Source organism: Typopeltis vanoorti, chromosome 9 (genome assembly GCF_054136105.1).
Source record: "Typopeltis vanoorti isolate ZY-2024b chromosome 9, IOZ_Tvanoo_1.0, whole genome shotgun sequence".
Classification (NCBI taxonomy): domain Eukaryota; kingdom Metazoa; phylum Arthropoda; class Arachnida; order Uropygi; family Thelyphonidae; genus Typopeltis; species Typopeltis vanoorti.
The window spans coordinates 76302104-76328582 of record NC_143557.1 but is presented as its reverse complement, the minus strand read 5'-3'; the positions used below and the strand labels follow the sequence as shown (position 1 = coordinate 76328582).

The following is a 26479-nucleotide window of genomic DNA, read 5'->3' as shown; positions in this document are numbered from 1 at the left end:
TGCAACTATCGTCTCATGGGAAAGTTAAGAGATCCTTTCCATCCCCCGCCCCCCCAACCAACCACCACCGGTAATACAAGTCTCTCCCTATCTCCTATGAGCTACGAGTAATAAAGGCCATCAAATGGTTACTGCTTACTTCATAATCTGTCGGAATGTTCTTTTTACCTCCCCTTTGCCCCCTATTTTCTACCCCCCACCTCAAAGTTGACAGGCCTCATTTTAAACAACCAACATTTTCCAAGAATCTAGTTACTATTCCCATTAATTTTGAAGAACCAATGTTACTCTATTATTGCATTTCGTGGATAGAGAGAAGGGGCGGGTGAGGGCAGAGAGAGAAAATATGAAGTTGATCATATTGAGGTATTTTTATAACAAATCTGAAATTCTCCTTGTTTTAAATGAACGTATGCAAAGCCACTGCATACATCGAGTGATCATCTACACTCCCTTAGTGATATACTGAATATGTCACTCACCTCCCTCTTCTCCCCCCCCCCCATGTAAATACAGAAACGTTTTCTTCATTTTTAGCTAATCAACTTCGCGTGCAAAACGGCTTTTTTTTTTTCAGATATCAACGTCTGAAAAGGTTCGCAAAAAACGATTTTAAGCCAAACTTCTATTTTGAAACTAATCACTGCTATGATAAATAGTCTATCAACAAAAAGTAGCAATCTCCCTCCAACAATAACAAAAAAAAAAAAAAAAAAAAAAAGAATCTAAAGTTTACGAATAGCCTTTTTAATACATAATCAAAAGTCCAATCGAAATAAACAGCTAAGAATCAAATAACTTCGGTTGTAATTTATGAAGCATGTTAAGTGATCAGGCAAGACTTCGTGATTGTTGTGGGTCGAGCATGACAAAGCACCCACTGGAACCTTCGTTGTTGTTTTTTTTTTCCTACATGTTTTTTTAAAATCAACTTGATTTTTCCCCCCTTTTCCAGTTTAATGCGGAAATTCCAAATTCCAGAGCTAAACTATTTATTTGGTTGATAGCATCCTCGCCTAACAATAACCCCAATCAGTTTGTATGAAACACGCACGAGATTTTGCGACAATTCCCAGCATTGGTTATGGCCAGCACAATTAAGACCATTGAGATTGCCTGGAACAATTACTTGTAAAAGAGTATCTGCCTCGGAATAATCCTCATCAAATTAGGAACTGGATAATCAAAATATCACAAGGAGAAAGATTGTTTAAAGATGAACTGTTAAAACGCTGGTATAAATTTTATACGCCATCAATGACAATTTACACACATGAGAAACAGAACTCGCTCTTTCTAATAGTGAGATTCAATATTGAATAAAGGAGCGTCTAGAACAGTGTTTGTCAACATTTAGTTCGTATTCCACCCCCCCCCCCCCTCTTCCCCTAGGAGTTCCGAAATAAATATATGCATAATACGATTTTTCAAACATATGTCTGCATTTTTCAACAATTCAAAGTCGAAGTCTGCCGGTTTGGATGGTGTTTTCTCAACCTAAGACACATTTTCTTTGTGCGTGGAAGGTACAGCGTGCTTACTTTACTACTATTTAGTGGGCATAGGCTAAATTCAAATAACTAACAATAAAAAAAAAATCGGTAGGTTTGTTCTTATTTGAAGTAAGTCGAGAAGTATGGAAATTGTAGACTGTTAGAAAAGGATTGGCATTTGGTATGGAACTTTGCACCAAACTTGGAAAGTAATGCCTACCAACAAGAATGTTAAATGAGGAAAGTATGGTCTTTAATCGGAGCTATCTATAATTTATTTAACGCATTCATTATTGACAACGAAAGTCATCAAAATATATTTTAAAATGGGTTCTACATACAATGATTTCTGCAACTGAAATAAGAAAATATCTCGCAAGTTTTTGTTGAACTCAATATAACCGACTAAAAAACTTTCAGCTTCCACTTTGCGACACATTTAGAAGAAATCCCTCTTTAATGAGTAGTGAAGATGTCTTACATACTTAATTTCACAATACACCCTCCTTAGAGCCCTAGTTGCTTCTACATCCCAAGCAACAACATGCGTCTCCAAGTCATTCAACATATATCCGACGGGATTAAGATCGGGCTGTGATGTAGACCAATCCACCATTCTCAAAACCAAAATTTTCGAAGCTCTTCACCAGACTCTGCGCCATCGCTGGTAATGTTGAACTCTCTAGATGACTGTGTAATAAGATAAATTCGATTCTTATCAACAACGATAACCAGTGGTCCAGTCAGTCATCTAGACTCTTCGGATGAGTAGTCAGATCCACACTAGGGGCTTCTTTCCTATTACTACGGAGTCCAGTTTCTGTAAGACACCGCTATAACGATCAAGAGAGCCATTTAACGTTTGTGATCATGTGGGTTGCGGCTTCTAAATCAAATTCACGATAATCCAATAATCTGGATGGTGCCAGCGTGTAAATACACCGGCATTCTGCTCTCATATGCGCCTGGACTTCGGATGATTTGCCGTGTTTGCGATTCTGGTTGGATGATAACGCGTGATCGTTCTCAGATCCCTTTCGACAAAAAAAAAAAAAAAAAACATACGTGGTAGGTTTTTGCGGTTTAGTCTTCGGCCTTCTATTTGTGAAAGATGTTATGTTCAGTTGTATTAAGAAGCTCCGAAATACACGAAACACTTAGATAAATCTAGCAACTAACAATCTACTTACATCAGAATTCACCGAGATTTGTTCCTCGTGAAATTCTGAATGCAAGTATGAATTGTGTGGTTCCATTTACACCAAAAGACTCTTTAGAACTCTTACGTCATGAGCATGCGTTGAAGACTTCCAACATCTGGAAATTATAGTGTACAAACTATATTATGAGACTGTAATAGGAAGCACCTTATCGAAACGGAAGTTCTCCAGTCTCCCAATATCCAATCGCTAATTTGAAAGCAGTGATCAAGAAGTTTACATTCCTTAAATGTAAACTCTACTGATAGATCCTCAGATTTCAGATAAGATGGTACAATAAGTAGAAATCTGGTTAGTTTCTTGTTCTTAAAATATTTTATACTACCACGTATTTCCGTTACGAGCTTATGATCCCTTAAACATCCCACATTCCCATGTTTATGGTCTGTATGGTTAAATGCATATATAATACAATGGCGGTAAAATTTTCTTGGGTTAAGGAAGGCTGTGTGAAGTGAGAAACATTTACCCGAAATAGAAGGACTTCTTCCACCGAAGATGATTTAGCCAATTTCATATGGCACGATCTTTGTTCCATTAAAAAACAAAAACTAACTTGAAAACATTTTTTTAGCGACAGTCGTGAACATCAGAGAGCACATTGGACCAGATTCAAAGTAGCTTGAGCGAAAGGGAACCGTGTAAGGCCTGAAGAACTGAGATCTATGTTACAAGAGTACTTCAAAACTATAAACCTAGACATGGAGGAGACCTGATCGACTTAACCTCGAGCCTGATTACCATACACAGGAAAAGGATATCCCATAAAATATGAACTACAGAAAAAAAAACTCAAAATAAGGATGGATTTCATAACATCCCTTATTCCTATTAATCAACTCTTTCCACCAAACGAAGTGAGGTGTTATTTAGAAGGCTGAGAGACAATGGGGTATGACGTCACTAGCACATTAAGGTTTGGGGTTGAGCCTTTTCTGTCGCAAAAATTTTTTTTAAGTGAGTGTGGATTATTAAATATTTTATTAGACATTTCAGGAGAGGTTCTCACACGAAACTGCAAGCCCAAGAGACCCCGCACAAAATCCTTAGTGATGTCATTGAACATACGAGTACAATTTTTTGATTATCATTTATTAGCAACTCTGTTAATGTTAGATAACTAAAAGTTATCAGAAATCGTGAAACACTACTACCCGAAAGCTAATGTATGGAAACAGTTCTAATCTGTGAAAGGGACTTTTTTTGAACTCCAGAGCTCCAACTACGTATTATACGAAAAGTATATTTTTTATGGGCAAGAGGGGTTAGGGAGGATTGCAGGCTGTAATCAGAAACAATAACAAAAAAAGATCGAACAGATATTAATTTTATTATTACATCAGTTTCCGTAATGAAAATCAATGTGATGATTCCGTGACTTTTGTTACATGCAAGTTTCACAGAATAATACACAAATCGATGTTTGAAACCGGAATTAATAAATAACCTACCAAGTTTTCAACTGGATCAATTGCTATAAATTCTACATGAATACGGCGAAGCGCAACTGTAACAAAATACAATTACAGTGGTTTTTTTTTTTTTTTTTCTGTTGTTGTTTTCTCATAAAGGGGTATCACAGAATCAATCATCACACACTTGGATGGAGATAAGTGCGTTCTGACAAAGTCTAGAGATAAATTATTCAATCCAACTTTTCTGGCATGGCTACCGAAACTTTTAATTGGCACAGTCGAAAAGAACAGAATCTTGAAAATAAACTTTCAACCATGTGACAATACCAACAATGGAAGCTCGTGTGTGATGAACGGACCTTCGAATTTACTGCAAAAGCGCGCACACACACACACACACACACACACACACACACACACACACACACACACACACACACACACACACACACACACACACACACACACACACACACACACACACACACACACACACAGCATTCCCCCCCCCCCCCCAAACAACATTGAAAACTTGGGAAAGGAACGAAAAATGTTTAAGCGATTTGTCAAATGGAAAAACCATTACAGGCTAACTTATTATTGATTCGGCTATCATTAACGAACAACAGCATAACAACTATGACAGGACTTGCCAATTTCAATTATTGTTTCCGAAATAATTCTAGAGAAGTACAAGAGTCCTATAATGTCTTTTATCCATAAATATTTTGTAATAAAAAAAAAAGAGAAAAAACATTTGTGGTAGATGAGGGGAAATTCTGCGTATAAGTATTCTCAATTCGGAAAGTATTGGCTATTATAATTGAGTTGATGAAAAAGTACATTAACGATATAAAAGTACTTCATGCGTAGTTGGTATTAAGGTTTGAGAAGGCACAGTTAATAAGAAACGACATTATCTTAATATGAAATTAAAATTTGATAATTGGAAATAGATCTTTCTCTCCTTCATTTTAATCTTATGTTTCTAATAAATACAATACGCGAATGAATCACATTTTCTTTGATAACATATTAAAGAAAACATTTGAAATAAAAAAAAAAAAAGAAAACACATGAAAAAAAGCTGAACGTAGTCATTTACTTTAAATGATTTTTGGCAGTTTGGCAACTATCGCTCAAACTTATGTGCAAAATTAATTGCCAACAATTCTACAAGTAAAAAAAACGAAGTCTTACATTTATTTTTATATTTATTCCATCAATTGCAAATCACTGGCAGTCAAGGCATATAATTTGTCTTCTGGTATTGTTTTACAGCGCAGAATCGCTGACAAAAAAAAAAGGGTGGGGTGGTGGCGGGGGGGAATGAACAATCAAACACAGTTCCATTAAAACCTTTTAAAAGCATTGATAAGTGAAATACGTTATCACCAGATATCTGGAATCTCTGGGGCGTCCTTTGTAAATCTCATTGTCTTGCTTATTGCTTTAGTTAATTCAGTCTTCACTAACAAACTTGTCATCGGTTGTACCACAAAAGGTGAAAAGAGACAACACAAAAGTGACAATCTCTCCATTTTGCGAACGTACAATGCAGTAAGATTTTTCCATTCGATACTCCAACCATAGCTGACATCTTTTCCATTGAAAACGACCACCATGGAGTTAATTAGCGACATTTTAGCAGAAGGAACAACACCCTTCAATAATAATTATCCTCAAGTTATTAGTTACAGTTGCTTTAGCCTAGCGCAACAAACAAAAGCTAGGACTGAGACGCTGACTTCTGTGTGTATGTGTGTGCGCGCAGCAGGCAGACTCTTCTCTCCCCCATCTTTCCCTCTAGCTGCTACAGTAGTAGCAGGCACTGGTGGTATGATCAATACCTCGACATTTCGTCGCTACATTAAAACAATTACCGTAGAGCGAGATCCATAAAAGCAGAGTCTCTTGGTCGCCATATTGATTTCACCACCTTTCGCTCTCAATAGAGAAGTGACAAAGTCGACGGCCAGAGGCGACACACGATCAGCGATAACAGACGCTTCTCTTTCTTTCCCCTCCCCCCCTTTCACCCACACCTTCGCTCGTATTGAAGACAGCAGAAATCTACAAGTCTTGATAATACTTCGGCAGCAGGGGGGGGGGAGAATGGGGGCGGGAGAGGAGGAAAAAAAAGACACAATACTATTCAAATTCTTCATCGAAATGTCTGCTTATTTAGTCTTGGAAGAAGAGGGGGGTGGAAGAGAAATAAAAAATTTTCTTTCCCCCAGAAGGCATTACACACACAGTTGCTCTTATCACTATTGCGACAAGTAGTCAAGGCGCGAGACTTAAGTATGTGAAGGTGACTTATGAATGCACAGACCGAGAAAGACTAAGAATGGGTGGATCATTCAACTTTTCAGGATATACAACAAAGAAGATGGGAGAATTTTAATGGAATTCTATCCTAATGAACTATAACAGCATGATTGATTTTTAGCGTAACAGGCACTGGCGCGTGTTAACTCTTTAAGCGGGATAAGATCTAAAAATTTCTTTTACCAATATTGCAAAGATTTAGTCTGAATTTCATTATTTGAAGGAGGATACGCAGGTGATATCTTTCATTCCAAAGTAGTGCAGTACACATTTAACAACTGGAATGGTGTAATTTCATAGTGGGCATAGATATCTATTCATTTATCGGTATTGTTTGAATTAAAGGCTTTTTTTTTTTTTTAATTACAGTCAAAGCAAACTAAGGTCATGAGGCCAGTTTGTTTTGTAGTAGGAGAAAAAAGGTGAATTAAAAAAAAGCAACAGAATAAACAAAGTAAAATTCTACATGATAAAGATTCGCTTACATACGAATGGATTCTGTTTTAAGACTAATGTCCACTTTTGAAGGAACCATTTTTGGCCAGGAATAGACTAAAAACCCAAACGAAGCGTTGCCCAGTTTGGAAGAACACAAAATGAATTTAAAAGAAGAATAGGGGAGGAGACAGAAAATAACCAAATCCATGTAATCCAATCGCATTTTTTATATATATTAATAAATCCCTGCGATTCATCTTTATCGTATTTACACTCTCATTTAAATCTTTCGATAAAGATTTATCGCATCTTTAATATGACTTAGTCCATTTAATAAAATGCTACTTACTGAAATGGCAAGTGACATCATGGAGTAAAAAGTCATCCTCAAAGCAAGGGTTAGTCGAGGATTCAATTACTGCAATGTAACAATGGCAGTGCGATGTGTATTCTGGTAGTTTTCTTCCCCCACCTCCTTCATGATTATTTTGGAAATGTAGAAAATACAGAAATATTTGAATTTCCAAAGTTATTCTAAGATCGGAACACAATATATTTCGAGATTATGGTTTCTAGAATACTAATCCATTATATTTTTTTTATCTAATATTACATAAGAATATCTTTTATATTGTACCAACTGGCTATAATTTAACCACTGTTGCTAAAAAAATCCGAAGATTAAAAAATAATTAAAAGAAGAGAATATTAAGAAGATAAATGAGTATATAAGAAAAGTTTAAAGCGATGATATAGGCAAAGATATAAAATGCAACTCTACCACTAAACATGTCAAGAGAGAGAAATACCAGGTCTAATTTCTCGTACTTGAACTACCAAAACGAAAATACCCATCTAAGACATTAAAAAAAAGAAGAGTGAAACGGTATAGTTAGCACTTCTCTGAGCGCCTTTTGGACAGACCGCCCATTCGTGATTTCAATGACTAGCCAGCTGTTTATATATCGTGTGGAAAATTAAAGAAATGACGTAAGACAGAACAGTGAGAGACACAGAGAGAAATATTTACGCCAAGAGAGAGAGAAGATCTGTATGCGAACACCTGCAAAACTTACGTGTATGCACGTGCAGCCATAACAACCTTAATAATCTTGTGAAGGACAAAGTACCGTTCAGGATAAATCGTGGTGTAGAGTTTATTCAGATATATATCTATAGGAAAAAAAAAAAAAAAAAAAAGATCGTTGAGAAGGGGGGGGAATCATTATAAGAGGGGTCAACAGGCTCCAAACATTGCCTTCAGACTCATAAATGGTTATACGAGTTACCATCATACGAAAGACTGGAAAGAAGAGAACCCGCCAAGTTTAATGAAGCTTGAACAACCTGTTCAGATGTACCCCAGCAGAGTCTGTGAATAACACCAAGAATCAGCCACTGTTTCAAACGCAACGGTTCACCTACAATAGAAGGCCTTTATTAGCAAGAAGTGCCGATCTTCTAAACAGAAAACTGCAAGGGAGGAAACACGAAACCGACAATTTAGGTGTTGCACAAATTGCCATATTTAAACTGGGCTTCAAATTAAGTGTTCATTGGAATGCGTGCTGTTTTTTTTTTTCACTAAATAAACTGACATTTATTTAGTGAAATTAGTTGGATCTATGGAGAATAAAGATTTGCAATAGTGAATCTCTCATGCAAAGATGAATGAATAAAATACAAGCTTTTCTTCGAGAAAGAAAGAAGAAAAAAAAATTACATTCGGAATCTCGTGTGCAAACCTCGCCAGAGGTATAAGTGACGTTCTCAAAATTAAGGAGAAAAAAAAAAAAAAAAGATAGAACACAAACGAATACATCGAAAGCAGTTCGACAACTACGGCACCTCAAGCGAACTACACCGAACCACCGCCAGCAAACAGGCCCGCCGCAGCCGCCTCGCGCAAGTAAGACTCACACTTGTCATAATCCTTGTTTATAGCTCAATACATAACTCTGTACACGTTTTCGTCTGACAGCGCTGCCACTTCGGGATGCTGGCGCACGTGCTGGCAACCCTCCTTTGTCTCCGGAGTCGTGGGTTGTGTGTGTGTGTGCGCGCGCGCACACTCCCCACAAACACCCGACGACGTCGTTACGATGCACAACATTCCCTCCCAGGTGTGCTTCCCCCCCGTAAGTAGGTACCAAGCCTTCAGGAGCCGAGCACAGCAATGACAACCAACGCCAGCAGCCGTGTCATCCTGTTGCCCAGGTAATGCTGTTACTGGGGATTTACCGTCGCCTAACACTGCAGCGTGACGTTGCTCCCCCACCTAGGGGGCCGTCCACGTAATGCGGACTTGCTACTTGAACTCCCCTACATGGAATGGATTTCCTAGAACCACAGTAGACTAAGGGGGCCTTTTTCAAGGAGAGTCTGCATGGAATCTTGTGAAATAACGTTCAATCTGACTTCGCAGCAAAAGAAATGCATCGTTCAGCGACCTCTGGCGATCAATGTTTTTCGACGAAACATTTGAGAACAAGGATGACGATTATCTCAGCTCCAGAAAAGCATCCTTCGGCCACGACGTGCGAAAACAGAATTCTCGGGAGAGAGGAACCAATGGTATTATTAAAATCACAATGCAGTTATGTGACGGGCAGCAAAAATGTTTGAATCACAGATGAGTGTCCAAGATCGACCCACTGTCTTCAGGAACGAATCTGTGATGGAGACTGGAGCAGCTTCGCATGGTTAATTGCAATTTCGATTATCATCAAGTATTATATAACCACTGGCTCCATCGAAACAATGCCATCATTCAGGCAAGATGATAATTTACCATGCCTACGAAATTATGAATTCACCACTATTAATAACTGGCTAATAAATAGACTGACCACCCATAAGGGGAGGCCACTTTTAATCCCCTTACTATGTTCTTCTGGAGTGCTCAGAGCATTTTTCTACTTAGAATGAAGATGCTTTTCTTGTTACTTTTGATGACGCTATTCGCTCGCGCTTGTAAATTTGATTCCCTTGATTTTTCTTTTAGGTAGGTCAACTGTCGCCAACCAGCAATGCTTCAGTTGTAAAGCAGAGGGTCATCTTTTTGGTCGCATTTTCTCGATACCGCCGAGGTCTACTAGCCGATCTCTCTCTCTCCCAACCTTTGTCACCTTCACCGGAGCCAAAAATCCATGAGAATATTGCAGCAACGAGACGGTGCGTGCATCTGTATGTGTATGCACTATTCTTGAAGAGTTGTGGGGTGGTTAGGGAGGGAGGCGTATTTCAAAGTGACCGCACAGCTGTACACGTCAAGCTTTTGCGTTATGTGGAAAATTTCTGGTGTCTGAGCTCGGGCTAAAACTTACCAAGCGTAACCCCGTCTTCTTTATGGCATCAAAGCTAAGTCTTGCAGGAGAATCATCCATCTGTCTCTCCAAATCCTCAACTGACTGTCAAGCTTTCATCGACCTATCACGTTTCTAATAGCATACTAAGAAGCATTGAAAGTAGCCTTAGGAATTAAAACGGAGTGTTGAATCAAAGTTTATTACCCTAAAAAACGTTGAATGTTATAAATTAGTAACCAGAAAATAATTGAAATAAAGGCGAATAGTTTAATAAGAGACCTACAGGCTTTAAAAAAATGCGTCATCTGTAATATTTAGATGTTACACTAACGCAAGAGAAACAAAGGCCACAATTCCAATTCTGTTGATGTTCTGAATACAACCCAGCAATCAAGCACCTGAGCTTCACATAGCATTCTCCATATGTATCCGCGCACTTAATTTAATGTAGTTCATACTTTTAGGAGCACAAATGACGGGGTTCTCCAAATCTTTCCATTAACTAACAAAAGCTCTAAGACTATATAATTCAAATAACTTATTTTGCGCCTACTTAGATATTAATGCAAGTTATTTTGTCGCTCTTGAAGAGTCCGGATGACAAAAGAAAATGCGAACAAAGAACGCAACAGTTTGTCAGGGGATAATTTTGTGAAAGGGAAAGGCGGGCGAGTTCTTTTTCAAAGAACGAATCAATTGGTGGAGGGAAAAGAAGCTTAATAAAGATTTTTGTATGTGTTAAGTCTCTTTCAATACTTCAATATATAGTGACGTCTATATTCACATTTTGGGTGGTGTTGCCTAGGCGATGCTAGTTCGTAAAAGGAAGGTGTTGTTGTGTCGTTTCGATAGGCGTGCACCGTAGAGAATAACAGTTAACAGTAATTGAATGTACCGGGCTTCGCACAGATGGGGGATACAAAAATCTTCAGTCGTTATGATCCGATTCAATAGAAACCCGAAAACTACAGGCAGTAAAATGTTTTACGTTTATAATTGCAGCAACCATCAACAATACTCTGTTCATAAATAACGCTCCCTTGTGACCGATTGTCACGTGACAAATATTATTGAAATTAACATTTTCTAGATGCTCATTTTAACATCACATTCCACCCATCCAAACACACGTGGGTATTCAACCAACTACCACTAAAGTAATCGCAAAGAAATTGAATGGGACCATCACATACGACTTAGGAGCAATGGTGACCTCCGGCTACAACAGTTGTCTTGGTAATGGTTTCGCATACAATAACAAGACATTGCTCTCCTTAGCCATAAGTAATCATCCGAGTCAATGCTATCATTTTACTATCAAAACTAAAGCAGTCAAATTTAAATGGAGGATTCATTTCAGAGAAATGATGCCAAAGCAAGAAGCCTTCTAACTCAAACCACCACTAAACTGAAATTTTAGTTGCGATAACAAAATGTGGTGGGAAGGGGGGGGGGGATAAAACTCCCAATTATTTCTCAATAGCTTTTCCTGGTAAACAATCTAAGCCCCACAAGTACTCCCAAACTTCCCGTAATCTGTTTCTCGCTCATTCATCTCATTTGAAGTCAAACAAATCTTCCAAGATGTCCAAGTCTTTGTGCCATTTTCTTATCTCGTATACAAGTGAGTGGCCCGAGGCAGATAGGTACTGGGAGTGAGGGAGAAGACGGGGGGGGGTGGAGAGAAAAAGGAGGTCTTGTCAGTCCTTCGCCTCCACCCCCACCTGCATACATCTGTACTACACTTTTCCTCAGCGCATGTGGGTGTGTTTCGCAGTATTCTGACGGACGAAAGGTCGGAGGCATGTCTGTCCCCCCACCACTTCGAGAGAAAGCTCCGCCTCTTATAGCAAAAACAACTGACCTAAAAGAAACAGATATAGCGAGCGTTAAAATGTGATGAAATATTGGCGTGAGAATGATGAAAATATCGACCAGAACAGTTTGAAACATTCAAACAAGCACAGAAGTGACGACTTAACCGGAAGGCATTGTCCTAATACGTTCTGTGCCCAAGCCACTTTCTTCTGAGTTTTAGCATTTTTAACTCAGAATTAAGATCTCCAGAGAATGTCCTCTCTGAGATTACCCAATTCCTTGAATGGAATCGTTGGAGGAAGACAATGATCAGTGGTCTTCTTCCACCTTAGAACAGATCAGTTCTAAGTTCTGGCTACAGTCTTTGAAGGAAAGGTCACAATTATCGAGATTCGGAAAGAGGGAGATGGCCAGAGAGAACCACATGGCAAAGATTTGTCATAGGGGGACTCACCCCGTCATCTGAAGGATGAGAAGGAAGAAGACAAAACGAACGTAACGCAATTTCCGATCAAATTTCAACTACGAATGTCTTAGTGTCCCCTATTACGCTTTTCTAAGGTTAATGAAATATGGTGTTGAAATCGGTGTCATACTTCGAGCGTTTTGTTCCGAGATTGGAAAGTTACTAGAAGGAAGATGGAGGGGAGTTAGTCAATATAGGAATTTCTTGAAACTCACATGCTAAAGCAAATACAAGCGTCGTTAATTGAACTATATTTTGTTTCGTGTATTTTCACAATGTAAATGAATGATTGGAAAAGATGTCATAAAAAGTACATGGCAGGATTTTCTCAAGCGCCATTATCTTAATAAGGATCCATTTGTACAATATCGTAACACTTCCAATGATTTAAAAATATCTAAATATATCTAGGAGAACAAAAATTGTACCCTAATACCAATAGCATCGAGTAAGGGAACCTTAGGCTTTTATAAATGAGCACATTTTCGTAAGAACAGTTCCAAATTTCAGAGAGACAATCTAGGCTATGAATTTACATTACATTACTAATATTAATTTTTTATAGACCTTTAAGAACTACAGAGAGGGGGTAAAAAAATTCTTTAAGAAGTTTTCGATGATGACGATACGTTTTACTAAAATTACTTAATTCCAACTCTGTGATTAATTTAATACGCCAACCTGATTTTCTTTAAAACCCAAATTCCTACAAATCGTTCTCTGAGCTTCTTCCACTGCTTAATAGATCACACGAGATCGATAATTTCTCTCTCTCTCTCTGCTCGCCCACATTCCAACTATCGGTAATTACATAAAGCTCACTTGTAAAAACGAAAAGGTCAATCGCAAATAGTTTCCAAGTTTCTAAGGGGAAAAAAAATCCCCCTCAAAACTCGTACAATCTGCGGAATTATGGTGAGCTAACTAAATTTTGGGTAAATCAGATTTAGGGTTAATTTTCTCGGTGGAATAAAACACACAAAAAGTTAGCTTCTTTCTAAATAGAAGCTACCGCATCCAAAGTAGGGAGGAGGGAGGGTCGGCAAGTAGCACGAGCAGTAGATAATCTACTGGACACAGCGGCGCTAGGAGATGCAATTCGACTGCTTAACATTGGTGTGTTAATGATCACTAATCCAATAATGTGGTCGTTGTTGGAGCTTGTTAATCGAATTTTGTCAGCAATGGACCACGGACACCAAAGTCTTGCTGTCCTCACACAATTCTTTGGCCATTATAGTCGTTTGTTCGGCCTACGCAGTCCAAGACAAGGATAAAGCCAAGCAGTTTTATTCTTCTTATGTGCATTATTTCTTCTTTCGTTACCATCCCTAACTTTATTTTGACACAGAAAGATAAATCGGAAAGAGAAATTTAAACACTGAATTCGATTAACGCTAAGTTCTCCCAGGTCAAACTCGAGATTTCGTACCTCTTTTTGATATATAAGAAAGATTATCTGCAATCGTTTCTTACGGAAACTCACTGTTGAGTATTTTAATAACTTCTGTCTGATGAGGAGTCTCTGAAGAAATGATTCCAGGAGAGATGTTCATCAATCAGCCCATGCTAAACGTCCAAACAAGTTAGCTCAAAGGATATTCATCATCATATTCCTGATATGCACCCTCGAGACAGGGATGTATAGAATTTAGCGTATAAACTTCCTATCAACAATTTTTGTTCAAATTATATTGTCAGATCTTATATCTCTGCTTACCAGGATACATTAATAACAGTTCAGACTTCCAATTAGTCTAACAGTGCCGTGCACCTTACGGTCCACTAACAATTTTAACCCGGCCGGAGTATATTGAAAAATCTGGCCTAAAAATACCTTCATATGAAGTGAGGGGTTTAAACCTAAATCAAACCATCATAGAACAAAGTCATTCAAACACTCGTAACTACGAACTGTATTTTTCTTTCAAATACGTGTTTAATTCCAACTGTTCAATGCGTGTTTGTGTTAATTCTATTTCAGCTTTAATCAACTGTTTCATAAATGTATGAAGATAATCTCTTCATATGAAAAAGTAGATTCCAGATATCAGGAAATTCTCTTCACTATTTATTGCGAGTTACCTTTTCATCTTTGGAACACTTAAGGCTTCAAATATACAACTTCAAAACATTCTATTAGTATGCGTTTTATATTATTTTATTTTATTTTTTTTTTTTAACTGCAAGAACAAAAATGACTGGTGAATAGATAGACAATGTATTCTCGGCAAAGTCTTAGTCACTTCGGAAATGAGAACATTGAAGAATCAAAAAGTCATTCTATTCCTTTAGCATCTTTGGTTGATTATTCTCTATGTGTTAGATATTAACCCCATTTTTTAAAAATTTAATGTGCTTCCTAAAAAAAAAAAAAAAACTGCTCAGTGCACGCAAAATGGTAGACGACGTTTTAAATTAGATGCCAAAAATGTTTTAGAAAGATACTTACCTTTTATTCCAGGAATACTTTACAAACAAGATCTTTTTAAAAAAAAGACCCACAGAATATTAGCAGTGTTGGAGAGAAGTCTACTTACCTGTGTTTCTCACTTAATGACAAGCATACTAGGCACAATCGATTATGTTTTTTTTTTAATAAAAATCACAACCGTATTATGGTTTTTTTCTTCTTGTGTTTATGAACGATGTTATGTTTTCTATTTCCAAACTGTTTTCCGCGCGACATCTCAAACTGGATTTATTTCCATTGTATACAAAACTCGGCTTATAAGTTAGCCATCCTGATTAGCTAAGCGGATAGCACTTCTTATTGAGATCCTCCTGTTCAGGAGGATCTAAATAAGCCAGAAAGACGAGCAAATTACTAGATATCAGTTTAATGTCGCTAAGTGTAAAGTTTTAAACTTTGTGATCGACAAATGGAAGGCTACATACTCTGTATTTGAACAATCTGTCTGGAACAAGTGGAAGAGGTGTAAGATTTAGAGGTGATGGTGGAGAGAAAGTTGAAATTCAAGGGACGTATTACAAAGATGTTAAAAAGATCACTCAAGAGGATTGCTGCAATGCTAAGACGGACGTTGATCAGCAGAGATAAAACGACAGCGGTTCCGCTGGATAAGGCACTGATCAGAATCACCAAGATTTCGAGTGTGAAGATAGTTTGGAGAGGGTGCAGAGGCAGTTAACAAAAATGATTTCAGGAGGCTGTGGAACGTTGACTATGAGTATTGAAGGTATGTAATCTGAAGTTTAGTAGATATGAGAAGAGCGGGTGATATGACAGACATTTAAGGTGTAATTAAATCCTATACAACCACTCCAAAGTATAAATCAAAGCGGTTTATTTTCAAAATTAAGATATGAATCAGTTGGTTGTACAGTATAAGAAAATAATATTTAAATTCGAAATACGCAACCCACTTCGTTATTATTTTCTAATATATGATACTTCTATAGAAAAACAATTGAAGTAAACATCAAACTTGGAATTTAAAGCGAAATGGAAGCACGATATGTTGTTCAAACTCCGCGCACAACTCGTAATGTTTAGAGCGAACAACCATATAAACACCCAACCAGATATATTATTACCAATTGCTTTCATTAAAAAAAAAAAAAAAAGTGCGCACGAATAACGCCACGTCCAACTCAGCTGTGTTGCAAAAATAATGCCTTGATCGAATTCTAAACGATAACAATATAGCACGTTGCTGCAACAATAAAGTGTGACGTCACACACACACACAACCGCGCGCGATAGCAGTCTTTTGTGTACAGCAGCAGCAGCAAGTGTTAGGAAGGAAGGTAAAACATGTCTGTTTGTAGTTACACAAAAAATCAATATTCCATTACTGTTCTTAAATGCAATTTTTTCCGTAAATGCAACAAATTAAAAACTAAGTCCATTACTAATATGGCAGAAAATAAGCAATTTTGAAAACGCCAAGAAGGGATGAAAACGATCGAAAAAAAAAAGTTTCAGATTTTTAAGATGAACTTAGTCCTATTAGGTAAAATAGACCGTTTAGCTGAGATAAGGGGAAAGGTAAATGATGCTTCAAAAGATCCCTAAATTTCTCCCTTCACGTAAATAAAAGTTCAAAAGTCACAAAGCGAGAATGGTTTGATATTCAATTCCACAAGTTGATTAAATATGCGAGGGAGAAGAAAAAAAAATCAACCTTTAAAAATTAAACGAAAAGAAAAGACGTGAAAGATAGCAACTCCCGCAATCTTTCTTTCCAATAATACATTAAGACAAAACCAATCAAACTGCGAACAGATACGCCCCCTCCCCCACACATTCCAAATAAAAATTTCTTCTGTCCCTTCTTTGTCAGTAAACCTTTAAGGGGTGATTGGGGGGGGGGGGGGAGGAGAATTACTCAGATCAACATAAAGTCACCGTTGGCACTCCCGGCCGCTCTGTTCTATGTCAGCCGTTAATTGTAACTCCGAGAGCATTAAGATCTATCTGCCTAGCACAAAGAAGGGTGGCAAAGTACAAGCGCCAGACCTGACAAGGCAAAGGAAGTTTACACTGCACAGGCCTTAGCACCTTATCAAGGCTAGCTAACCCTCCCTTGGGATCTTTATCGTTTGCTCAATTTCTTCCGCGACGCAGTTATTTTAGCTCAAGTCAATCAGTACTGGATCTTACCGACTGTACGTGTGTGTGTGCGCGCGCGCGCGGGAGCTAGAAGTATTGGGTAAGTTCGTCACTTAATCCATTCCTCCCCCATTCGTTTTTCTAATGACAAAGAAACTCACGATGGAAAAAAAAAATCTTTATAAGATTAATAAAAATAAATAAAGAAATTTGATTACGATCTTTGGCCAAAATACAGATTCCAAAACTTCTTTTTTTTAATCAAATACTGACACAGTAACTTACCCAAAATATTCCGATGCGAACAAGAATTTTTTTTTTTCTATAATTAAATGCACTTTCAACCTGATAAACGTTGGTAACTTGGGAACTTTTTAATTAAAAAAAAAAGGCAATTTAATATTCGTGATCACTTTCCAAAACATAAGAAGTAGGTTCCGTTTTATTCCATCATTTAATTGAAACATTCCCAGATCGCATAATGCCCACTTAACACACACGAATATAACCTAAGTTTGTTATGAGCGAAGCTTAAAAGCGTGCCACGTTCGCACGCATTGTCGCTCTCAAACGGCAACAATGATTCGCCAGACTTCAAATGATTTTAAATACAGTTCATTTCATTTTCTCATTGTGAGGATCGATATTGCAACTATTTAAATATATATATAAAAAAAAAAGGATAAAATAAACCCGCTTAATTTCTTTCTTTTTTTTTTTTCGATGCCGGGCGCTCAATTCGAAAGATAATTCATTAAGCCAAATAAGCATTAATTAAACATTTATAAATATGAAATTTAAAGAGAAGAAAAAAAAAAACATTCTCTAAAAGAGATTTTTCCAATCACTACAGCACTATAATGTAAATAAAATTCTAAAATGTCTTCCCTTAATAGATATTCAAAAGGCATACATTTGTTCGTGTGCACACAGAGAAAACATTAAGTCCCCCCCCCCATTTTTTTTTTATTATTGCAAAAGAAATCGTTAAATAGTTATTCGAATGACTTTTACTAGTAGCAAACCCGCCCATCTATACCAGCCAAAGCCTTTCAACGTTATTAATAAAATACAAACACGAGGCTGTGCACGTTCCATAAGATTACTTTAAACATCGCTCTATCTCCATTAATTCTCCTAATGATTTCTGAAAACTTCCCAAATAAACCAGTTCTACATATCAAACTCATCTAAAATCCTATAAAATTCATTAAGGATTCAGCTAATCAGTCTTTCCAAATTGTTTTCAAAACGTACATAGCGAGTGGGGGGGGGGGTTTACCAAAAGACGGAGGGGTTTACCAAATCCCGATTCAACTACGGCACTACTAGAGTACTTCAGTAAGGTGAATTATTTAAGTACGTGGAAGCTAACACACATACACAGTATTAGATGAAGTACTATTGACGCCTGCAGATCGACATATTTTGATGTTTTTCTATGATTAATGGGGGCAGAAGAATTATAAACGAGTAGATAAAATTATCGAAATAGTGGTGCGTGATGAAGGGTAGTTTGAAATTCAATGGTTAACTGAGATTAGATACGTTTTGTTCGATTTCTTCCATTGGCATTAAAATAAGAAATTAACTATGCCTAATTAAAGAGCGCATGGAACTAGAAGGCTTTAAATCTTTTACTACCTAAATACTGGTTAAGTTTAGTGTATTAATTTCAATAATGGAATGATTTCGATCTACATAAAGTTCAATAATCCAGCTTATTGAACTAGAAGTCAGTTCTCGGTATTAGCCTTTTCCAATATCTTTCCCGTCATGTACCAATGAGTCATGCAAGATATCAATTAACTGACTTATAACTCTACTTTGTCATTTGGAAAGACTCCAAACGACCAACTACAATATTCATACTTGACCGCTAATGTACAGTATTTCGTATGCACTATTAAAAATACAATGCTTTAAGGGTGCGGGAGGGGGATGGGGAGATTGAAGAGAAATTACTGAAATGGTTACCGATTTTTCTTCTTTTTATTCAAGAAACTTTTCAAAAGTTATTCCAATTTCGAAGTGCATGCCGGGATTTTTTTTTTTTTTTTTAAATGCTAAGGTTATTGATCATTGTTAAAACTTGGCCTTCGGTACTTTTGTTTACTGTAGAAAAATGTGCAGGTACCCAGACATCAAGGCACGCGATGATTACAGAACTTACATAGCAATCTGTTTATGACTCGGCCAGATCAGAACGTTGTGCGATTAACCTGGGTCAAAAAAAACTTTAAATAAAGTTCATTAAAATCATTCGTACTTACTGATAATAGATAAAGCTCGCCTACTTGGAGTCTAACAACCATTTTTTCCGATAAACTAGTATTTATCGTTTATTCAAGAGATAAACAAGCAGAACTAACCTAACAAAAGATAACAAATGATACATCAACCTCTTCTATGCATTTTCTTTTTGCTTCATTCAGTACAAATATATATTTTTTTTATTATTTTTCAACTATCGTAATTTTTACCTTCTTCGACAGGTCTTGGTGACCGAAATCTTAAAATGAAAAATGCGTAAAAAAATAGGGATTTTTGAATTTCTACAACTGAATGGTGAAGTAAAGAGTTAAATGCATAAATCCAAGAAAACAATTCTGTAAACTGACCAAACTATGAAAACACTATCTTAGGAATGAGTACAAACCAAATGACTTTTACACAGACCTAGAAAAGCTTCGAAACTTGGAACGAATCAGATTCCGACAATATTTGTCACTGAATTAATGACCATATCTTACTGATGGTCGAAGTTGGGTCATGCGAATGGCACTATTAAAGAAAATGTACTAAATTCCGGTGAAAATTAAACCACTTCTCAAATACAACTGAGTGCGAAAGACCTTGGTGGATTTTTCCCATGAAGCTATTCTTCCAACTACAGATTGCAACTACTTTGAACAATTCTGAACTGAATCAGTAGTAATTTTGGAATGCTCCCCCCCCCCCCCGAGGTCCTTTCTCTTATATTTATAGGCATCTGAACGAACAACTCTAAAATCACTTACTTCCTTAAGACTACTTCTAGATTAGCAAACTGATGATTGGTTACGTGCATTTCTGTAACTAAAAACGAAACCAAACCAAGGACAAACCAGAGACAGGATAGAGAATAAATTCTGCTAGATTGCAAATAGTTACATGCATAGTTACTGAAAAATCTTTAATTAATACGTTGAGATGACCTAGAAGACAGTTTGATCAAATCTCATATTCCCTTGAGGAGGAAGAGGTTACGACAATAAACAGAGCCACGATATTATCGGGATTATACATAGAGATTTGGACTTAAAAGTAAGGTTAATGGCTCTCTGAGAAAGCAATATAATAGGCTACACACGTAGTTAGCATGTTACTTCCTTCTACTCTCCTACTTAGTGATGCTAAATCTTATTTATAAGAAGTGTCATTATTTAATACCATCAGAATGTATTTAATAATTTGACAGACTAAGCGAACTATACGCTGTTGTAGATTTCACAGCCCATAGATTCCAAAATGTCAACAATTACTGCCCTTTATCTATCTAAGAGAAACTGCAGATCTAGAGAGAATCTGCTCTTGATCACGTGTCAGGAATACTAAGAGGAAAAATCTACAAAATGTCGTAACATCACATGTTAACATATGATAAAGATCTGATATGTCTGCTAGAATAAGCTACAAGTTTGTTATAATCCTAAAGGGAAATCCTGGGATATGTTCACGGCTTTCAATAAAGGAAACTATCTAATGATTGCGATCGTGGGATAAACGAATCCATAGGGTTTTCTAGGACTAGAACATTGTTGCTGTTAAAAACTTTTGAAATGTATATACAGCTGTCACAGCAAGATGTATCTGAATCACGATAATACCCGGATGTAGTAGGTATCGCCAACGTTTTTCTCTAGCATGAGTGTTTAAGAAGAGTTCAGAAAGCCTAACAGGATTGGATGAATTTGTGATATTCAACTGTTATTGCCCTTTAAGAAAAAAATAAATATTTATACGTGATATAAATATTCGGGAAAATGGTGGCAGAGTAATATTCAGAGTGCAGCAAATCTGATGATCGCCTTTATAGTATTTCCAGCTTGAAATAAGCTAACATTTGGTTGTAATCTTAACGCCAAGACTCTAAAATCTAATGACGATTTCGTCTATAAAATGTGGGAATTTATTAATGGTTGAAAGATGTTTGAAATCTTCAAGGAGACTAGTTTTCTTTTTCTTAACAATATATTTAAACGAAGCATCAAACTAAATTCTATATTACAGCAAATATATTTAGTGTCATGTTAGTAATAAGGGAGACGCCCAACAGTGAATTTTTAAATGTAAATGCTACCCACGAAAGCTGTAAACCTATAGTGAGTGGGCTAAGAGAACTCCTAGCTCCAGAAACAGAATTGAACTGTTTTTCAATGTACTTTAGCCTCTAATAGGTAGGCAATGATCTCGCAGTGGAGACATCTATCACCTAAAAGCATTCACAAATGTTCATGGTGGGATACGAACAATCAACAGCCTCTTAGAGACCGAATCCACTCGGCCAACCAAACTGGCTGATAATGATGGCAAAATTTATACATTTATTTTTGAAAGCGTGAGGGGATCTTCAACCATATGATGAATTAAAAAACAACCACTATAATTCCCAAAGCCAAAATCTAGAAAATACGGAAAAGAGAAGTAAGATCTCTTCATAACACTTCCGAACAATGAGGTGTTGCTAAGAGTGGGCTAAGCTGTTCCCAATAGACAGTAGGAAGATGACAGACTACTGCAGCGGCGTTTACTAACTTTTTTGTGATTCAACTCCAGTAGATTTTGCAAATACCTAAGAACGAGCTTCAATCATTCCAACTGGATGCAAGATTAGTGAACAGGTGTCAACTTAATGAACTGCTTTTCCCGCTTCTATCATATTTGTGACTTAGGGGTTCAATTCTAAAGTGGATTTGGTTAGCAAAAATCATTAGCCAATATCAATTTCGAAAACAAAAAACTACTTTTCTAAACGAGTTGGGGGGGGGGGGGAGGAAGAGTTCTAACTAATCACCGCAACTTCCTACCCGTAAAGGAGTAGACCATTTGTTCTGCTGTTACAGCTGAAACAAGGTAATTATGTCGCACCGACGGTCATTTCGCTGTTTGAACAACTGCTGGAGCCAGCTTGCCGCTTTTGTCGACTAAATGCTACATTAAGCAGCGTCAACAACGCCGTCTGTCGGAAGCAGTGGCAAGCTTATCCCCTCCCCCGCATCCTTACTGTAAATCGGCTATTTTGTATTTAAGCATCCCTCCTTTCTCCCCCCCCCCCCTCACAGAGTTCAACTGATAGAGATTACGGTGCCAAAAGTGAAATGGGAGAAACTGGGCTTCCAAACTCCATTACTATTTCTAAATGAGTTACATCTGGCTTCTATGAGTTCTTTAAGAAGAGCTGAGAATATTGGAAATAAGTGCTGGAAAAAGTCAACGGTGCAACTCTTGACATACTTAAGGAAAATTAAAAGTTCAATTAGTGTCACTGCACTATTCGTTTTCCCACAGAACCCCAAATTCACACTATTTTTCTATATGAAGAAAGAAAAAAAAAAAAACACGTGCAAATGCTTTTTCCCTGAGATTTCATTCCTCTAATTTTAGAACAGATCAACCATCTGCTATTAATTTTTATCCCACGTCTTTCGCCGCACCCTTTTCAAAAAAAAAAAAAAAAAAAAAAGACCATAGGCGTCTATCCTCCCCACAAAACCTAAATGCTACCTGTAGAAACAGTACCCTCTATCGAGAGTATGTCTGTGTATTCATAGCCCACGGAAGCCTTACCCAGTTGTCGTCCGTTTCAACACGCTGTCAAGTTTTTTTTTTTTTTTTTCCATTCTAACCTCCTATCCCTACCTCTCGAGATACACCGCCACCCCTGCAGTGGTGAATGGAAAAAACTCTCGTCTGCCGATAAAGTGCATCATGGTTCCGCTCGGGGCAGGAGGGGCTTGCCCACCCAGGGGTGAAGAAGTCCCGCGCGCCTATGCGTGTAATTAGTACCGTAACCGGTACCATTAGAGACGCGAAGAGTATGAATCTGAGGGCTAGCTTGCAGCTGACGAATCTCTCCCGCGCGCTATACGGAGAGAGAAAAGAGAGACAGGCAATGTGTTGCCTGCCTAAGCTTTGTCCAAACACTCTCACAGAAGATAATGTGCAGCGCAGCCGAGCAAATGCATCGAATCAAAACCATACATTCAATTGCAGCTTTGCACTCCGTTCACAGTAATGCATTCCTATACACTATATTTACAGCTCTTTCAGTTAATAATTTTATATTAATATAAATCGCATTAATACTAGAAATATACAGCAACCAGAATTAATTAGCAGTTAGACAAGACTTTAGATTGCTATTAACATAAATGCAGATTATATTATGCAAATGACGCTAATTTAAACGCGTTGTTGACAATACTCAGTCATTAATACAAGTTGTTTTTCATACAAATCTTTTCCACAGCATCCCCACAACAGTTTCTCCACTATTTGAACAATTAATTTACATTAAGCTATACGCAGATCACTTCATTATTTGCAACATCGTAAATTATTCAACAGACATCGTTTGCAACTTTTTTTTTTTTGTTGTTGTTCTTAAAATTTCATAAAGAAAAACAAAGGTTCTTAGGTTATTAAGAAAGAGGAAGCTCCGCAAAAGAATTAATTTCACTGGTCATCACCAAGGTAACCACTCTCAATTCCCCCCCCCCCCCCCTATATATAAGTCAAAATAGATATTTGACTCACTGCTTTTAAAACTGACAATTTTTTAAAAGTAATATAATGAAGTTATTTCATTCTAGAAGCCTTAAAATAGCTGTTATTGTAATTTTAATCTAAACAAAAAATTGTCAGGAACAAGAGGGAGAAAAAGTATCATTTAGTTCATCTAAGAATACGGACAAATAGACAGCTCAACAATAGAAAATGCCATGGCAACTCGAAACTACATTTTGCATCCATTGTTACTATTAACGTCCATTGTCAAATTATTTGAAAAATAAAATACTTAACTGCTGACAACCTGATTTTGTTTATCTTTATAATGCTTGCCGTTAAATTTAAATTATAAAAGATTACGTTTAGGGCAATAAATAATGGTAATAGTATGTTCATAAATATGCATCCAGAGTTCGTATTAAAAATCAGTGTTTTCCACTTAAGCTCATGAGTTATGATTAGTTTATTTTTCGAGGATTTTACTATCGGAAAATCTTACGTTAATGGTCAGGATGCCTACTTATGAAAAAACACACAAGTTTGTATCGATAATTTTCTCACTTTAAGAAAATTAAAGAGTGGTTGAATGACCGAATCAAAACAAACAGGAATAGATTAAAAAAAAAAAAAAACTTATTAAAATAAAGCCATCTTTCACATTATGAAGTATTGGAATTCATAGTGCAAAGCGTGGTTTAGTGTGTTCAAGACACGTGCTCGCAGCATGGAACAAAAAGGTGCCGAAGACTAAAGATGAACATTCAAACTACCAGAGTCAATTTCATGTTCTGTTTCTCGCAGTGAAATTAATGAAAAATCATCGTAGATACAAAAAAAAAAAAAAAAAAATCGATTCCATTTTAAGTTTATGAACAATAAAAACCAACAGCGCTGTTGTTAGCTAGTTTAAAATTTCTATGAACTTCTGAATAACTTAGAAAAGGAGAAAATATTGGGATACACCTAAGAACGATAATAATCACAACGACAAATATGAAAGAGAAAAAAAAAATTATATGATCGGCTATCACCGTACACTCACACACAGTAACAACACTAACCAGATCAATCATACATACCTCTCAACATTTCGTTGACTGGCTCACCAACCTCGACAATGTCTACGAAACACCAAAACACAACCTTTCAAAGTCATCAACCATCCTTCTTCCAAGAGGAAGTCGAAAGCGTTCGATCCTCCCAGTCTGTTTCATGAAACCAAAACTGTCCTCCAAAAATAATCCAGAGATGCAAGCAGACAAGGATCGATGGTCACAATTTTTTTTTTTTTTTAAACCACAATCTTTCGTAATCCAGAAGGCGTCAGCGACTCGAATCAGCGGATTAAGCCTTTTAATTATGTTAACTAGTCTGCCAATAATCAAAACGCTAAAAAGAAACGGCTAAAACGAACGTATTGTAATTATACAAAATTAAAAATTTGCATACGGTGAATACCATTAAACTAATTGATACACCATCAGCCATCGACAAACATCCTTCCAGTCATTCACCCGCCACTTCCGCAAGTAACGGGGGATGTTGGAAACGGGTAAGAGATGATGTCGCACGACAGGTTGCCAGCTAGTCTACCAACAAACAGAAAGAAAGAGAGAAAGCATTCAAACCTGGTATGGAATGCAGCAAGCAGTTACACCGACTTGGCATGACTTGGCTGCGATTGGGGCACGCGGATGAGGCTTGGCGGCAGGCGAGGATGACGCGACCTCGCGAATCGACGGGCCGCGACTTGGGGGGAGATCGGGGAAAAAGAGAAAAGTGCGCGCGCGCTGAGCGAGTGGTGTGTGCTCGCCTGGTCGCTGGTTTGCACTCAAGTGGCGCGGAGTCTGGTACCGGCCCGGGAACAACCCCCTTCACGGGGAGGCTCGGCTCGAGGCGATCTACATGCTCTCCCGTAATTAATTCTCGGGATTGCCTCCACAGCCAATGGCGGCTCGCATCTGCGCAAACGGAGACTCCTTTTTATTGGTTGCAATTATTTTTGGGGGAAAGTCCACCCCCCCCCCTTTTCCCGGTGTTTAAATCATCACTCGTTATTTGCACTCGCCGCCAGCGCGAGACACAGCAATGCGCGCCTCATTCACCTTACACTCCATGCACGGTCGCCATCTTGTCAGAAATTAATCCATACAAGTCCTCTGGAATTACAAGTCGCACAAGAGAAGCGGGGTAGCCATACTTATCGTACGAAAAGAAGAGACCGGTAACGTTCTGTCTGGTTGATTATCGCACGTTTTCGTTGACACCAAAGAAATATAATTACAATTTTCACGCTTTTTTGCATACAAAATTAAGAATATGGAGAAACAAGATGGCGATGCGGAGTGCCAGACACACACACACACGCGCGTGACTGTTACGAAGGGGATGGGGTTAATTAATTAGTCTAATTAAGAGTTAATTAGCTACTAATTAGCACACCTCCGGCGTTTAAACATTTCCAAAAAAAAAAAACTTCCGCCCAATGGCGTATTATGCATAATTTCGCCGCTAATTAAGTCTAATATACAAATCAGTGCGTTGATTAGCACGCAGTCGTGCTGGAGTCTGAGGAGAACAGAAATACGTAAGCTTAGGCAGATGGTTTTCGGTTCAAAACAGTTGCACCAGAGAGAGAGAGAG

General features: G+C 37.5%; 1 protein-coding gene across 8 annotated transcripts in view; it reads right to left on the bottom strand.

The window, feature by feature from the left end:
- LOC150103168 (zinc finger homeobox protein 3-like) overlaps window positions 1–26479 on the bottom strand; it is a 127048-nt gene that overhangs the window by 35792 nt on the left and 64777 nt on the right. Inside the window, exon 1 of one of the 8 annotated variants that reach the window (XM_090397497.1) lies at window positions 25465–25620. The exons of 3 other annotated variants lie outside the window; for them this stretch is intronic. The gene's annotated coding sequence lies outside the window, so the exon portion shown is untranslated. Of the gene's footprint in view, window positions 1–15029; window positions 15154–15876; window positions 15950–17350; window positions 17472–24915; window positions 25121–25464; window positions 25621–26479 lie in introns of those variants that run through there. 4 more of the 8 variants (XM_090397494.1, XM_090397493.1, XM_090397496.1 and 1 more) reach the window with 4 other exon arrangements.